Consider the following 11,209-nt stretch of genomic DNA (forward strand, 5'->3'; position numbering starts at 1 on the left):
CTCAGCCATTTACAAAATGCTTGTTTATCAACTTTCACCACCACCCCACCCCACCCCAGAGTGAAAAAGTGATTACAGCAGCAATACTTTAGGTCTGCATCTCTATCTCTGTCTCAGCTATCTCCACACAAACACATACACACACAAGTAGGCAAACTCCCATGCCTATTTTGCTTCCTCTCTGGTCTTTCTCCCTCCTTTTAAAGTGAAGTGAAGTGAGCATCCATCCTGTATTGTTAGTTTTGGGGCCAAGGAGCTGAGAGCCCTTCCTAAATGCCAAACATATAACAGCACTCTATTAGGACACATAGCCTGGGGCCGTGTGTCAGCAGCCCCCCGTTCACTCTGCTTAGTCCTGACCTCGTGCTGCACACACACACACACACACACACACACACACACACACACACACACACACACACACAGAGAGAGAGAGAGAGAGAGAGAGAGAGAGAGAGAGAGAGAGAGAGAAAATACAGCTGGAACCAAAGCTGAAGCGATTCATCACAGAAAGAGGTGTCAGAATTAACCCTTCTTTGGCATCTTGTGTTAAATTTAGAACAAAAAAAAGGAAATTAGAAAACCTAATGTGAACCTCGCATGCTCAGGATCTGCTCTCTCTGATTCTTTGATCACATGCTGCTCTTTCTCCACCTAAAAGACTCACAGCTCATTATTTTACAGCAAAAGTTGGAGGAGTATGAGACAATTAGCCATTCACCGGGGACGTTTGGTTAATCAGAAGTGAGACCGTAGGTGGGAGTGAATGCAAAATGAATGGGTTTTTAGCTTGGGTTTTTTTGTTATTGAGGGGCAGATTTGCCAGTTATCTGCACACAAAGAAAATAAATGATAAGAATCAATACCTGATCCAAAAAAGAAAACCTTTTACCTGAAAACAAAGTTTAGGCTGAAGTAATACCATTACAGGACTACGGCTTACTGTACTGGGACAATAGAGCAAAGAGGTCTAAATCCATAGTTAGATTAAATACCAGGGTGAACTGTCTGTAACAGCATTAGTGTGTGTACAGCGCTGGGGCCAGCTGTACACCCCTGGCCCCCTGTTAAGCAGGATTTAGAGGCAACTTAGTGTGATTACAGCGAGCTGAACAGACGGGAGCGAGAAATCAAAAGTTGTGCACCGGCGGGGTGGTTTCATGTTACTCTGTTGGTTTCTTTGTGTCAAAGCACAAAAGAAAGGAGAGTTTCCAGATTATGAGGCAGGTGTGAAAAGCAAATTTGTGATTTAAAGATCCTAGCTTGAAGGGCAAATTAAACAGGAAAGGTGACTAAAAGAGGGGCAGCTTGCAAGATGCTACTATCAGTTTAGTGATGGGGATTGGATGGAAAGGCAACAGCACCATGGCAACCAGCTTTTAGGAGGGGGGAGCTCCCCTGAGGGTCACCTTGACCTCTGAGAAAATGACACAAACCGCTGCTTCTAAGACTAAACTGAGCCGCACACCTGAAAATCTGTACCACTCCGTTTTCCAAACACTTCTCCAAGTTGCGTTCCTCTCTCGAAGAATCTGTGCACTTTTGTCTTGCTTTTTTAATTAATTTTCACTTTTCTTTTTATTTATTTCCCATTTCAATGCAGGCATGAAATTCATTATTTCCAGCCTTTCAGTTGAAATGCTTCCTCTCTACTGAAAGCCAGGGCCAACCCTGACCTTTGCTTGTATTGCTTAGATTTCTGATAGGCTTTGAATGACGAGGGTGCAATTTGGCCCCAGCTGCTCCTCCAGTGCGTTTATTGCGCTCCCTCCTCCGGCACCTGCTGTCCTCACCATCGCCTATTCAACCCTTCATAAATAGCGAGGTTTCCTCCTATCACAGTAACTACAAACACACACACACACACACACACACACACACACACACACACACACACACACACACACACACACACACACACACACAGGAGCAGGTCATATCAGAGGCTGCTACACGCAGCTCTATACGCTGCTGTAGCAGCATAAGGCACCAATAACCTAATTCGGTAATCCCCCTCCAAAACTAGGCTACATTTCACTGGAAACGTAAACAGAAGAAAAACAATAGGTGTTTTATCTTTTCTGCCTAGGATGCGTTACATGTGTGGCTCGGTATTTATTCTACATTAAGCCAAACAATAGGCCTGCGGATGCTTTTTCCATGCATTTAAATGAGCTTTAACCAACTCCAGTGGAAGATTGTAAAAACTATTTTAAAGCCGCAGATATTTAAAAGCAGCGGAGACATTCTGCCGTTTAAAGTCCGCGTTTCCAACGGCGAAAACCAGGAAGCAAAGTAACGCCGAAAGCTTTCCTGACGGGCAGCTCAAGTTTCTCCCACTCTCTTCTGAGGTTACTACTGCTACAGTGGAGTGGGGAGAAACTTAAAGAGCGGGTGACATAACACTCTGTGTATCACCATCATCGGCAGCCCCATCTCTTTCCTCCATCTTAGGACGCGGGTGCTTTGACAAGCCGCGAGGCGCACACATCACGCGGCCATCTAAGCAAGGCAAGAAGGTGGGGTGAGCAAGAGAAGGGAGTGGGGGGTGTGAGGGATAAAAAACAAGAAAAAAAACAACAACAGCACAGACGCACGGGCTCGCTTTCTGCACCGTGCCACAGTCCGAAAAGATCCAGTGAAACGTGCCACTCGAGGCTCCCCTCCCCGGCGTCTATTTTCAGTGCGCTTCTGAGGACTTTTTTTTCATCTGCGCACTACTAAAGGCGGCTGACATTTGAAGAGAGCATCTCTGTTTTTTGCTGCAGAGGATCAAATGGTCAACCCCTCCCTCCATCCTTCCCTTTGCCTTTCTCTCTTTCTCGCAATCACACTCACTCCATCCATCCATCTGTCCACACACAAACACACGCAGGACTCCTGCTGCTCTACCTTTCTAATAATACAAACTCTGCACACATATCTCAATTTACTAGAAAGGGTGGGACGTGGTACAGTAAACGAGCAAATTTATTCCTGGAGACAGGAAGGTGAAACTAGAGGACGGAGCAGAGGATGGAGCATCGTACTGAGTGTGTCTTCTTCAAGCCCCACACTCTAATGATGAACTATTCGACACGGGCAGAGTGGCAGAGAAGTGCACGCATCAACTGAGGTTCCGAGAAAGCGCCATAGTTGGTTTATTCCCACTTATTACACGGCGCCGGTGTAAACACACGCAGCATGGAAGGGGCTAAAATATAGCTTCATCTCCATCCTGAGCGGAAAATACTAATAGCAGCTGACAACGTAAATAAATGGAAAAAAGAAGAAAAAAAATCAGGTCAAACTGTGGGGAGATCGTAAGTTTTAATCCACACCGGGGAATTAGGAAATATAAAAATGTGACATCAACACTAAACCGGTGCTAAATCGCGCTGTGGGGGGATGCTTTTAAATATCACACAGTCAAAGTCACGCACAAAGGCTGGGTAATTCCAGATGAATCATCACAGATCTAAACACTCAAAACATTTCTGATTACCTGTATCCGATAATATTTCCGCTGTGGTTTCGGCGCCGCGTTCTCGCTCTCTTTTTAGAGTTGCAGGCCAAGTAGTTTTCTTTAAAGAGGCACGATATCCCGAGTAAAAGCTCTATGTGTTTGTTTTTTTCTTGTAAAAAGCAATCGTCTATCCCGTTCTAAACGTCCAGATGTGATAAATAAGAAGAGCGAGCTGAAGGTTGCACCGGCCTCTCTTGCGCAGCGCATCGGCGCACGGCTCCGTATCCGGGCGTTAAGATGTTACTTGTTTGTAAGCAAAAAACATGGCTTCATTTGCCTTTGTCAGCGAGGAGGGGAGAAAAAACGTAATATTGACTTACCTTTCCCTCATGAGCCATTGTACCACCCCCTCCCTCCACCCTTCCCTTCCCTTCCTCCCTCCATCCATCCCATCCCCTCTCAACTCCCCACCCGCCCCTTTCAACTCCTCCCTCCGCCCTTTGCCATGACATCACGGAAGCTGTAGTAAAACCTCCAGCATCAGATGGGCAGGGCTTGAAGTCCCCTCTTACTACACGCTAACTCAATGGGCATATGTGCACACACACACACACACACACACACACACACACACACACACACACACACACCCCTCCCTGACTTTCGTCCTTCCTCTCTCCTAAGCATGTCTCAAGCCAGCGAAACGTACAACTTTAAACCAGATTTGACTCTAACTGCGCGCCATTTCCCACATATGAAAATAAAGTTTCCATTTCCCCAAACATCCCATAAACACCATTATCAGCGTGTAATCGTTGGTGAAGCATCTCTACGCCTCTGGGCTCCAACACAATATGAGACACCAGAATTAGCTCATGTTTTATACATTTCACCCGCTGACAAGTTCTTGATGTCCCCCAAAAGCATTACTGTAATCCTTCACCACCCCCAACGCACCCCGGAAAGTGGTACCGTCCAATAATTCATTCAGGGGGACTTTTTTTTAATTTTTTTTTTTAGTCGAGGACCGTGAATTGATGTAGTAGCAGAGTCTGGATATGCGCGCAGCGCTGACAGCATCTGATAACTCCTCCGTATGGGAAGAAGGGGGTGGGGGTTAACGACATATAGGCAAAGAGGGAGATTATATGTCTCCCCCGAGCATAAAAAATATTTATGCTCAGGGGAGGCGACGAAAGGACTGAAGTGTGATATCGGTTTGAATAAAAAGAGACGCAGGAGTTTACTAAGACAACTAATCACTCTCACTTCCTGATCTGCTCATCGTTTTTAGGCTGACCGCCGCAGCTCCGAACAACAAACAGCCGGTCTTAACAGAGCAACTTGGAGTCACTCCCAAATGTTGCTCACATCATGCTTTTTGCTTTGCCGTTTTGAAACCATTAGTGGAAATGACAACCATTCATTACAAGCCATTTGAGAATAGTCCCCACAAATGCCATCCTTTATCTGCTGTCTCCACGCCGCGCACGTAGGGAATATTCAAAAAGCCCAACCTTCAGCTTTCAGAAATTCTATTAAATTCTTATCTCTTTGCAGCAGGCTCTTTTTGTGAAATCCCATTGTTATGCATTGGAGCTGAAATCAATCACCGGCCGTGCACGCCGCCATCAGTATGATTTCAGACAGTGGTGTGCAGAAAGAGACACGCAGAGAGAGAGAATGGATTCACAACAATGCCATCGACAACCCAATAAACAAAAGAGAGGGGGGATAGGAAATATCCCGGGCCATGATCCAGCACAGGGTGGACCGGTGTCGCAAAGTTGAGGCCTGTAGGTCAGGTGTGAACTAGAGACACACGGAGGTTTTCTGGCGGTAAAAGAGAAGAGAGAAAAGGCCTCAAATCTCAAATCACAATCGCTCGCTGCTATCAGCACTGCGGACAGCTCCAAAGTGCTGCTCCAGAGATTCTGTGCGTGTTCAGAACCGTGGACAGCTCTGGCAAACAATATCTACTACAGCTCATTGTTGAGGCAACAAAAGCGTTTGTCTGCCCACTGTTGACACTAACTATCTGCCATCAGCTAACTTTAATGGCATCAAACAAAGGTTCTATTTTTAAAATGATAATATTTCACCTTTAAAATAGGCAATATTTGCTCCATTTGTCCCAATCATTGATAACGTTGCTTCAAACTTGTCAGTTTTTCATATTTTATTTTAAAAGGTAAATCTTATGGTTTCAAGTAAAATCATTTTACACTAATAATACGAATGCTTACATGTAAACTTCAATACTGTTGAACACACTGTCACAAGAGTACCAAGTGGGTGGGTTTTTGTTGTTGTTGTTTTTTTTTTACTGTTGTGGCTTTTATTTTGAAGGATAAAACTTGAACCATATTTGCCTTCGTTATAAACTAATACAGACAAAACGGAATGCCAAATCTATGAAAAATGAATATCCAAAACTAATGTTTATTCCATTTAAAGGTCTAAAAACTTTATCATATCACCACTGCATTTTATTTATTTTTTGAACGGAAACATTGACAAAATAAAGTACAATCATTTCATCCTTAATATAAACTGAAATAAACAAAGCAGAATGCAGCTTTTATAAGTCCAAGCTCTGAAAATTAAACTGTCTTTAATTTAAATATCTAATGACTCGTATTTATAGTCGATCTATTTACGTTTTTACTTTGAAAACATATATAAATATATATAAAACTATTTTCCATACTCACCCCAAACTGCCCCCCCCTAAATAAATATATAAATAAATAAATAAATAAATAAATAAATATCACTTTCATGAATGGACAGATCTAAACATATTTAATGTATACGTTTGAAAACTTTACAATATCAAGTCATTCACTTGTTCTTGCCTTTTATTTTGAAGGGTAAGACACGGGTAAACTCACCTCATTCGGAAAGAAAAAGTAAAATACACCGTGTCACTTTGTATAAGCCTATGTTGGCACAGTTTAACATTTGTAATCGGTCGCCCCTTGTGGCTATTATTTTGAAGAAATAAAAACTGAAAACAAAAACTTTCTTCTGAAGGCTGAGTGTGAGTAATCGAGCAGCCGGTGCACGAGCTGGGAAAACTTGTTCCTCTGTTGTTCTAAAGTCTGTCTGCAGATGCAGATGGCAGAGGCCTGCAGCACTATAGCTCTTGTATGGTGGCTATATTGTGCGGAGTGCAGGCAGCCAGTATAAATATTACATGGGGGCAGCAGCTGAGTGAGCGCTTAGGATGGGACCGGGGGAGGCCCCTATAGTCCCTCGACAGATGGAACAAGCCGACAGACTAAACACACACACACACACACACACACACACACACACACACACACACACACACACACTCCGAGAGAGAGAAAGAAAAAAAACTTTTTAATAAGCCCGCAGCTTTGGCAGTGTCCCCATGGTACCGGGGCCACACGGTCCCCCAGGGACCGACTGTCCTTTGTCTGGCCAGTTTTTATCCGAAGAGGCTGGAGTTTATCTCTGCTGTGTGCTCAGAACTCAAGTTTACATTTCTTAAGTTTATTTCGAAATGCTTGCATGCGATGAGTTTGCCCCGCGGAGATGTTTTGAAGTTACAACTGGTGTAACCAGACAGAGCTGTAAGCGTCTTTTAATTCAGTACAGCGATGGTCACAATGTCTCTAAAGGGATTTTTGTTGTTTTTTTGTTGTTGTTTTTTTAATTTCTATTTATTTCTTGGACGCTAACAGAGCTGCTGCAACTTTTTAAAACAAAGTTCCGGCGCGTGTCTGTTGACTGTCTGCTTATATCTGCGTCAGCACAATGATTCTAAAGAGAGATGGAGATGCCGAGACACAAAGTTTAAACACTAAGTTTCAAAGTTGCTCCTCTACAGTTTAAAAAAAGTGAGCGATACGAACCTAGAAAAGTGCGGCACAGCTTCATCTCTGCGGTGCTCCTTCTCTCGGTCCCTCTGAAAAGTCCCGCCGCGGCCGTCAAGTGCTGCTGGCAAGTTTACTTCAGCCTAACAAAGTTGCTCAAACTTTACTTCAACTTCCCGACGGAGTGACGAGGGGCGGTGACAGACCGCTGACCGACACGCGCGGGAGCCAATAGGAAGGAAGGCTGCCCTCCTGCTGCCAAGAGCTGGAGCCTATCCCGCCCCTTCAGTGTCAGCTTTCAACAACAATAGCCCGAACAACAGCAACAAAGAGCATCTGCTGCGCCGGGCAACTTCTCACACTCACGCTCCCCCAGCGATCTGACTGAATGCACATAAACTCTCATCTGCTTCATTTACATCAACCTGCACATGCTGCTGCACTGAAAACTTCCACAGACATCAAACATAGATTCAAACGTGTTGCACAAAGAGCTTCGCGGGATTAGATCACAAATATCTCACAAGTCCACCACAAACTCGTGGACAACTGCATGGACACGTAATGAAGTAGAACCGAGCTGCAGAATGATGAATCTAGCTGTAAACAAACATGGAATTAAAGCAAGGTATATTTTTCTACATTCTGCTTATGTTAGCAACATCTCTTTTCTTTTCTCTACTTTTTTTAAAAACATGATTGGTCAGTTTCCACCAGCCTCCCTCATCACGTGTGACCAAATGTACCAGATGTACAGCTAATTTAGGGAAGTTAGAGGAGCATTTTCACTGGAACTCCAGGCCTATTCAGAGCGTCTGTGTCTGGGACAGACAGACAGTTCCTCCCTCTCAATAGCAGATGGTCTGCCAGATAATGAGCTCTCCCATTGCTTGCTCCCATTACCCCATCCCCATCTCTCCAAGATGTAATGGGGGGTAAAGCAACCTCAACACATTCTACAGCCTTTTCATGTACATTTAATGTTCTGATTGCTTATTGCTATTGTTTGTTGAAGAGAGTTGCACATTGCCAAACAATATCCTCTCCTTTCTTGAAGGCGTGTGCTTGTCTACACTTTGAAATTTGTAGTGTTAATGTAAAACCAGATTCGGTTTAGCCTCCCTTTTTGCTCAATTGAAGTGAATTAAACTAAATTTCATTATCCTCAACCAGAGTATAAGCTTCGCTAGCAAATAACTATATGTTACTAGAGTAAGCTAAAAGACAAACTCAAGCAAAACCAAAAAAACCCCACATTTGCTTGACTCACTTCTAAACTTGAATGGTCACAATAAATAAACTCAACTACACTGAATTCAACTTTCCCTTTCTGTGTAAGCACAGTAGATGTAAGTGACTAAACCAAGCTAAGCTACCTGTATACATTATTAGAAGAATCAATGCTGCTAAATTAAACAAAAATAAAAAGAACTTGGATGACTTGGAAAAACTTTTAAAATCCCCCCAAACTAAACTAAGCTGTGACAGCACAGTAAATTAACACAGTCGGACTACAGTCAAATTTCCAGTCTTCATCATAAAAAAGGAATTATTAGAACAAGTCAATAATTGTTTCACCAAGCTGGAAAATAGAAAATGAAAGACAGAATGAAAGAAAACAAAACTAAATTCACAAAGCTCGCTCCTAGCCCGTTTGTACTGTAACAAATGTAACAAATCTGCACGAAATGCATTCCTCTTGACCCAAAAGAAAAATCCCTTAACTTGCTTCATAAAGCCTGAATTTTCAACACTGAAGACTAAAGATATTCAAATAAAACGTAACTGAATTAGAAAACAAACAGACAAATCTGAACAGCTGACAACAACTGTGTATGCTAAACTCAACTCAACTTGTGTCAACCAAAACTAAACTCCAACAGATTAAATTTAATGAAGCTAAACTAAACCTAACTGAAACAGCTGCTGCAAATGCCCTTAAACAGACTGTTGGAGGCTTGTTTAAATGGGGTTGCAGAGGGACTGTAACCTGTTCCAGCTGACATAAGGTAAAAGGTGTGGTACAAGCTCTACATGCTGCCACGGGGCTTAAACTAAACTAAACTAAACTAAACTAAACTAAACTAAACTAAACTAAACTAAACTAAACTAAACTAAACTAAACTAAACTAAACTAAAGTGCTTACTTAAAAATTACTTAAAACTAAGAAGTCCAACTAGATCAAATAAAACAAAATCAACTTAATCCGCTTATTTGAGCCCAAACTCTGATTACTGAACTAAACATTGAATGAAATGAAACTAACTAGATGAATTTTAGTTTTAGCCGTGCACATCTGAGCTAAACTTACTTGAATGTGCACAGAAGTGTGGTTCTAAATGCTGTCAACAAATATCTGACCGACACAGCCTTTAACTGAAGCGTAGTTTTCATGTTTATTCTTATCATCGAGTGAACAACAAAGCTAACCATATCTAAACATTAAACTGAAACTAATGCTCCTAAAAAACTGGATGTGGTTTTCTAGTTTACACATCTGCTCTCCACATCCCTTCACTCTCCATCTCTTTGCTTTTATGGCTCCAAAAAACGAGAGAAACACATCTATAATGAATTCACTGCTTATTAAAGTGGCTTTTGGTGTGCGTGGACAAAGAACGTGTCGCTGTTAAGGAGGACTGCTGGGTCTCCACTAATGCCTCTGCAAGTTTTTTTTATCTGGCCATGCCAGACAGCCTCTTGTATTCTTCCTAAGCACGGTGCTCTCATTAGCCCATTAACTTCACTATTCACCCCCCTTCACCCTTCTGTTCCACTACCCAGATAGGACTAAACACGCACATACACACTCACGTACACACACACACACACACACACACACACACACACACTACACATTCACAGGCATATGCAAACGCACGCAAATGAATGTGAACACTCCTCCCCACACCATACCACCCCACCCCCAACCCTCTCTCCTCTCATTCTCTGCTCTGTATAACAAGCAGCTGAACTCTGACATAGCCTCCAGCTGTCCTAGAGACACCAGTGACAATAAAGTTTAAACAAATACACACAGAAACACACACAGGGACGAGCAGGAAACAGAACATTGTTGAGAAAATGACTCCCGTGAGTTAATTAATGGAAATTTCACTCCATCTTCATCATCATCGTTATTCAAAAGTCCTCTTAAATGTTCACTCCTACGCTTTCATTATCATTATTCAGCATCTCTATTTGGAGCAACTTTGGGCTGCGCTGGTGGAAAGACGTAAGAGTCAGTGCTCCACCGGAAGGGAAAAAGTTTTTCTCTTTGATAAACGAGCAAATTTGTGTTTGAAGTAACAAATGATGTGAACGATGTGAATAATTTGTTAAGCAAAATAAAGAGCTTTATTTCTTTTTTTAAAAATAGCAACCAGACGCATGCTCACTTTGACACAGAAACACATCCTGGTTTCGTGCACAGATGGACACCAGAGTCCACTCTTGTGACAACAATCAGATTCATAACATGATGACTTTATTTTCCTACATGCCCCCTCCCTCCAACCCCTCTCTTACTGTCATACCCCCAACCTTGCTTCTTCTTTCTCTCCAACATGCATGCATCTTTATCATACCCATATCTGTCAGCTTTCATTAGATACAGATAAGCCAAGGTGCTTGGATTTCTGAGAAATCCATGACTTTAAATGTCCACCCAGCAGTGTTTTGCTAAAGGACAGCTTCACTTTTTTCAGGCTGGTCTAAAATAATAACACACCCATACTGAAATATCTTCTGATAGACATGACTTCAAAATTTTTAATGAAATAAGAAGGCTGCAAATAATGAGTATTTGCATTGTTAATTAATCAGCAGATTAACTAAATAAAATCATCCAGTCAGATCTCTTCTGCTGCTTGTAGGAAAGCAAAGATTTGCTATCTTTCAGCTAAAACCATACCCCCC

At 42.4% G+C, this 11,209-nt stretch overlaps 1 protein-coding gene across 6 annotated transcripts in view; it reads right to left on the reverse strand.

The window, feature by feature from the left end:
* The window catches only part of myt1b (myelin transcription factor 1b), a 154,517-nt gene that overhangs the window by 39,502 nt on the left and 103,806 nt on the right, over nucleotides 1–11,209 (reverse strand). The window contains exon 1 of one of the 6 annotated variants that reach the window (XM_013915277.1): nucleotides 3,485–3,577. The exons of the other annotated variants lie outside the window; for them this stretch is intronic. The gene's annotated coding sequence lies outside the window, so the exon portion shown is untranslated. Of the gene's footprint in view, nucleotides 1–3,484; nucleotides 3,578–11,209 lie in introns of those variants that run through there. 6 annotated transcript variants of the gene reach the window in all.

This window comes from Pundamilia nyererei, unplaced genomic scaffold, assembly GCF_000239375.1.
Source record: "Pundamilia nyererei isolate P.nyererei 1_Seehausen unplaced genomic scaffold, PunNye1.0 scaffold00279, whole genome shotgun sequence".
NCBI lineage: Eukaryota > Metazoa > Chordata > Actinopteri > Cichliformes > Cichlidae > Pundamilia > Pundamilia nyererei.